This window comes from Egretta garzetta, unplaced genomic scaffold (genome assembly GCF_000687185.1).
Source record: "Egretta garzetta isolate BGI_Z169 unplaced genomic scaffold, ASM68718v1 scaffold285, whole genome shotgun sequence".
NCBI lineage: Eukaryota > Metazoa > Chordata > Aves > Pelecaniformes > Ardeidae > Egretta > Egretta garzetta.
This window is the reverse complement of record NW_009259715.1, coordinates 631,644-637,860: the sequence shown is the minus strand read 5'-3', so window position 1 is coordinate 637,860 and position 6,217 is coordinate 631,644.

Here is a 6,217-nt window from a genome sequence, read left to right as displayed (position 1 = left end):
GCGCGGGCTTGGCGGTGGCAAGCTTGGGGAAGCTGCACGGGTGCTTCCTCCCCCGGCTTTTCATTTTTCCACCCAGAAAAAGCCTGTCGAGCTCCTGTTTAATCGACGGCCCATGAGGTTACTTCGGTGCCAGCAACAGAGGCTCTTCCAGTGCACGGAGGCAGCATCTGCTGCCCATGTTGCCTTAGGAAGGAGCAGCGCACACTCAAATTCTTTTAAACTTTGATGAGCATGTGCAGCAAAAACTGCACTTCTCGCTGCTTTTGGCAGACATCTATAGCACAAAACGGGATCTGCTCATTTACATCAACGTGCACATACTTAAACTCCCCATTTTTGCTCTTTTAATGCACACCGGATCAGCAGCATGTAGTGATATATGCATAGGGCAGATGATGAGAGATGGGAAGAGTTTGGACAAAAAACAGCTCTGGTATTAGTGTAATGTGACAGTTGTTTTCCTGCTACGTTGTTGAAACAGCCACGTTGATAATTTGTCCCAGCGGTGGAACCTAGAACATCCATGTATCTTCAGGATTACTTTTTTTTTTTAGTTAAAAATAGAAAGACTGGAGAGGCATCCCTTGAGTGGGTTTGGCCTGGTATGTGAAGGCAGAGATTGTCAACATGCGTCCCAGAGGAACTGTGTTATAACACAGAGTGCAGTGTCATTTGGGAGCTCGGCTGATAAACCGCCCGATGTCTGCCTGTGTAAGACGCAATGGGGAAAAAAAAAAAAAAAAAGAATTGAGATTTGGGACAGAAGGGAAGGGTGGGATGTAAAGGTCAAGAGGGGAACACTCAGTAAACTGGATCAACAACACAGGTCCTGTTTGTTGGACGCCATACAAGGGCTGGCAGCCATCACAGGGTTATATGCATCTTAAATGAGGTTGTAGTTGTATAGTTTGCAAATGCAACCCAACCTGCAATTTGGGGGCTTGGGAGGAAGGGGGGTGTTGGTCTAAGAGCTGTCTTTGCACCGTGGTTTGGCTCTGACGAAGGGTGCAGGAACTGGAGATCGCCGACTACTCATTTCCCAACTGTATCCAAAGGGGGCGTCAGAGATGCTTCGACTTTAATTTCTTCTGAAATCCGAGATAGGGGAATCAGTTTCCTGGTTTCTAGCACAATTAATGAGGTGGTTAGCTCCACCCCAGCCCCAGTTTATCTTGGGGTTGTGCCCAATTATGAGCACAACTCTGAAGCAGATGTAGCAACAAACTTCTTGGCCATTGATAGCTCCTGCTTTTCTTTAAATGCCTTGAGGAAAGACGACCTGTTTCAGGTGAGACACTATTTGTGTATAAAGGTGTGTGCATGTGTATTTCATATATGCGTATATATAAGTATAGATGCACATATATATTATATATGCATGTATGTATCTGTGTATATATACACGTATGTAGATATTACTCTTTTTTTCTTAGCTACCTAAAAAAAGAAAGTGTAGGACTGTGAAATACAGTGACCTCAAAAGGTCAAAGCAGGGAAAGACTGAGCTTCAGCGCCCCTGCTCTGGACAAACTTTGGCTCTTAGTTTTCGTGGTATTGATAAAAAAACCACCGAAATCAATACTGGTGGGATAAGGAGCCCAAGTGAGTAAATATTTCTCTAAATCAATTAGGCACACGCAACAGAGAGAGTTGGAAATATTTTGGTGAAAGCGATGCCTGTTTATATTAGAATTCATATATAAGCAAGGATGCATAGGGTTATACACACTGGCAGAGTACCATTTCAAAGGAAAAATACTTTATCATATGCCGCTTTCAATTTTAAAAAGTCAGCATATTTTACTTCATGGTAAATTGCCATATATAATTTCAATCTGCTTCTTTTTTTCTCTAGCACATCTTTTCTACAGAAACCATATAACGTGAGGGCTTGGCCAGCTTCTCCGGCACTAGAGATTAGTTTACAGTGTTATCTCAGCTGTTCCTGGGTTCAGAGGTGTTACAGTATTTACATAGAAGCCTGCTGCTGATAGCTGCATTGAATTCCTCCCCAATCAGACCCTCCCTGTCACATCCTACATTCCCCTTGGCTAGAGAGAGAGAGAAAGACTGCTGAAACGGAGACAGAGCCAGCTCTCGCTGCAAAATCTACACAAAACAGTCTGCATTTTCTTGTTTCCTTTACAACTAAATACTGGCTTTCTCTACCCTTTCCTCAAGTGTTAAATTTCTAATCCAGCAGGACTCACATCTAGGATCCTGATGCACTCGAGAGCTCATCAATCCCCCACTCCCTTATATTGCAAGGTCAAATGAAAAGGGCACCACACAATGTACATAAATCCAAAATTGCATCTGCTTCCTCGTAGCCATTCAAAAAGTACCCAGCTAAACTTGTTCTTTTGGCCAAAATAATTCTTTTTTTTTTTCTGCAATAAAGCGATATTACAGCCTCAAAGAAACCAAACAAGGAAACAAAGAAGCAAAAACCTGCTGAAGTGTGTTATGCAATGTCATCTAGAAGAAAAATACTCCAGCGCCTGACTAACCAGGGTCCCCCCATGCTGTGTACACTTCTCATGACCTAGCTTTGGGAGTGACCCCAGAGACAAAGGGAACACTGGCACTATGGAGTATTGGGGGAGCAGGCGGATCTGCAGTGGACATGATCTGCACATGCTCTAAACCAGCCTGAACAGATAGGAGCATGAAGCCTCAATGTGTACACAATATTAATGGGGCAGCAAAATAATACGTATATATATGACACATGCACATGGGTAAAACTGGATGTATTAACCAACAAGACACTGTTGTGACTGCAACAAAAATCAGAACATGAGTTCTTACCTCTGCATGGTGAAAACTTTAATAAAAAGATCACACTGTGATCTTATCATGCCCAGAAATCCTCACAAGTGCTGTTCAGCTTTTGAATGAAAAAACCCACTTCGCTTAAAAATAAAGCCTCGATTCTTCAAAAAATTTAAAGCATAGAACACTTATTGCCACAGACTTCAGATTATTTACAGAAGTTAATATTGCATTCAAAAATTGAAAATTTGTAGGATCAAGCCCTCTGCTTTTTTTTCAGTCTTTCAGATTATTCTTTTATTATCTGTACATGTTCCAATAAAACCAATAAACTTTTTATAATACACCAAACCATTGCATGTACAGTATACCCTGACCCAGCCAGTCTTAGAGCAGATGACTTCTCACTTAAAATCTGCTATTTCTAAATCCAATGGATGATGACACATAAAATCTGTCCTAGCACAGAGCCAAATGTTACCTCTCTTAAGCCTAAGGCCAGTGTAATCTTTGGAAGAAATTTTACTTTTTCAAGAATAAGAAGCAAATGCCACTCTGACAGGTTTTGTTTTGTCCCATGACAGCTGTTTAGAGCTATATGTGCATTAGAAATATAAGAAGCATCGCAGCAGAGTCTTATTGATGGGCAGGAGTCCTGATGAGATAAGAATCCCAAACATAAAATATATGATGAATATCACTGTCATGAATGAATCACTGTCACGAAGGAGTCATATGTGGTTACCTACATCCGCGCAGTTATAAATCTGTCTCTGTGTGTATGCAGACACACTGAGAGAAGCCATGAGAAGGCAATTCTGCAGTCACCACCAGCCTGAAGCTGTTCCCTATGCAAAGCTCTGTTATACTTTTCCAATCAGATTTTGAACCTCCCAGGTGAGAAATCTCTCTCCTGTTCTGCCAGAGGAGAGTGTCCCAGTTCACAGTCAGGAAAACTTCTCCAGAGAATTCATCAGGTATTTTCTTTTCTTAGCTATGTCTCATTCACCCTCATAATAGCCCATGTTTCATACTTAATACATTCTCTGTCTTCTCAGCATTTAAGCCCTTCACATACTTGCAGGCTGTTATCATCTCCCTGTGTCTCTTGCTCTCACTCACTCATGAACTGTTGCACAGCTATAATTAACCTAAAACCTCTTAAGTGTGCGCTGAAATGACAGAGTAATAAGGTGGGCACTGGGAGTTAGAGGTGCAGCTAAAACATCCTCTCATGAAGCCGAGAGAATTAGGCAGGGGCAATGTAAGTGGAGGTGCGTGGCAGTGAAAGGAATCTGTGCTTCTGAGTCTCTGACCCTCCAGAATCATTATTTGCCACACGTCACTTACAAAGAAAGGCTGGGACTCTCCCGTTACACCCTCTTCCCAGCAGAAAGAGGGCTCAGAGGGTGCCGGGAGATGCAGGAAGGGCTGTGCCCGCACCGTAGGAATCTCTTGCTTCCAGAAGTGCTGTGCTGCTCTCTCAAGCCAGAGCATGGCACGCACAGCGGGGTAGGACTCCAGCCTTTCATACCGTGAAGGCTGCAGGCTGCCCTGAAATAAAATGCAGCCTAGGGAAACTGCTACAATTTAGGCTCCTCAGGCTGTCTTATGCACTGAGGGACATGGAGGAGTTCAAGAGGACAGAAATATGTCCTGAACACTTAGCTGTTGCCAGCATGTATCTCAGTTGCCATTCCTGTGCCGTGTCTCTGAGAGATACCTGCCCTACTTTAGAAAGCTGATGTATTTCTAACAGTATTTCTAAGTCTCATTTCAACTGTTGGATTTTTTTCCAGTTAGAAAACACATCTGACCTAAACACCAGAACAGATGGAACATGAAAAAAACCTTTGTGTATGTTTATTCAGTACCACAAGATCATCATTTGATACTTGATGAGTCTCTGGCTGCTAGTACCATATCAATAAATAACAATTCCAAAGGCAAAGTGTAATTGCTAGGTGTACCAAAGATGGTTTGACAGTATCTTATACTAGGTATATTTCCAAAAAACACCAGTGCTTAAGGCTAAATTCTGCCCAGTTAAATGAAATTTGTGATTATTTTTATTTAAATTGTATTTCCTTCTCTTATGTGACTGTAAAAAGCTCAGATTTGCAGAATGGTCATTCAGGAAGTGTAATGAAATTACATAGGACCTTAGCAGATGTTTCATTAGTGTATAAATTATGTAGATTAATACCTAGATGCTTAAAAATGTCAAAGGAGAACAGTGAGAGAAATAGAGAGAGAAAGGAAGACAGACTCAGAAATTTGCAGCCAAAGGCGCTTCCTCACCCTGATTTATGTCTCACTCCACCTTCAGTCTCCTCCAAACTCACTGTGCTCTTGTTTCTTTGCCATAGGTTCTGCACCTGTCATGTTCTATAGAAAGTGATCAGGACCTCAGAGCCTATCTATGTATTGCTTTTCAAATTTAGCACCACAACTGCTACCAGACCGGTGTCATGAACCGATGCAAATCTACTACCGATGGTGGTATTTCCAGCACACGGCCGTAACCTTTCAATTTAGCCTAATTCTCTACTGCAAGTCCTTCTGCAAGGTCTCTGAGTCACAACCATCTGCAGTAATTCATGTCAAAGCCAGTTTCTAAGAACCCTTCAGAATGTTTCGTATTAGGAATTGACCTTTTCCCTTCTTCACTGCTTCTGATGTCCCCCTCTTCACCAAGTTCCCTTACTTTCATTTATGTTTTTATCACTTTCCCACTACCCTCACCTTCCTTCTCTTGTCATTTCCATCTTTGCTTTCCTCACTATATACTGGTAAGTCCTCCAGCCCTATATTCTCCAGTATTCATAGATCGTTGTATGCAGACACCTATATGCAAAATGAGCAGACACTGACTCTGCGAAGAGAATAGAGGATTCAATTTGCAAGAAAAGGTTTTCCAGAGAAACATCTCCTTCCCCAGCTAGCATACAGTTGTAGGAAGATGAAATCTAATATTTATGTCTTGCCTTTACTGGCATATCACATAGGCCAGTCGTCTTATTTATAAACCACCACATTACTTTGGTCTCACCGATCTGCATCAGCAGATCTGAAGTCCATTGCAATAAGTAGGGTTCAATAACCTGAAACAAAAGGAACCTGGACCTACCAGCTGCTGCAGAGCACTGAGTTTCCAGAGTGCTTCTTTTCTCAGCTGCCTTTTATTTTTCAGAATCGGAGACAGAAGTCTCATAATTACAAGAAAAGCAACAATGAAGCTGTCTATTCTAATTGTATCCTAGCAAAGGAGTTAACTCTTAATAAAGGAAACCATCAAACGCTAGCTTTTCTGTTAACATCTCTATATGCATTATCTTGTACTGCATGTTAAAGCGGAAGGACCTACATCTCTTAATCTGTATAGACTAAAAAGAGCAGGAAGTATTGCTTTACAGATGAGAAGCCAAGGGTCAGCAGGATG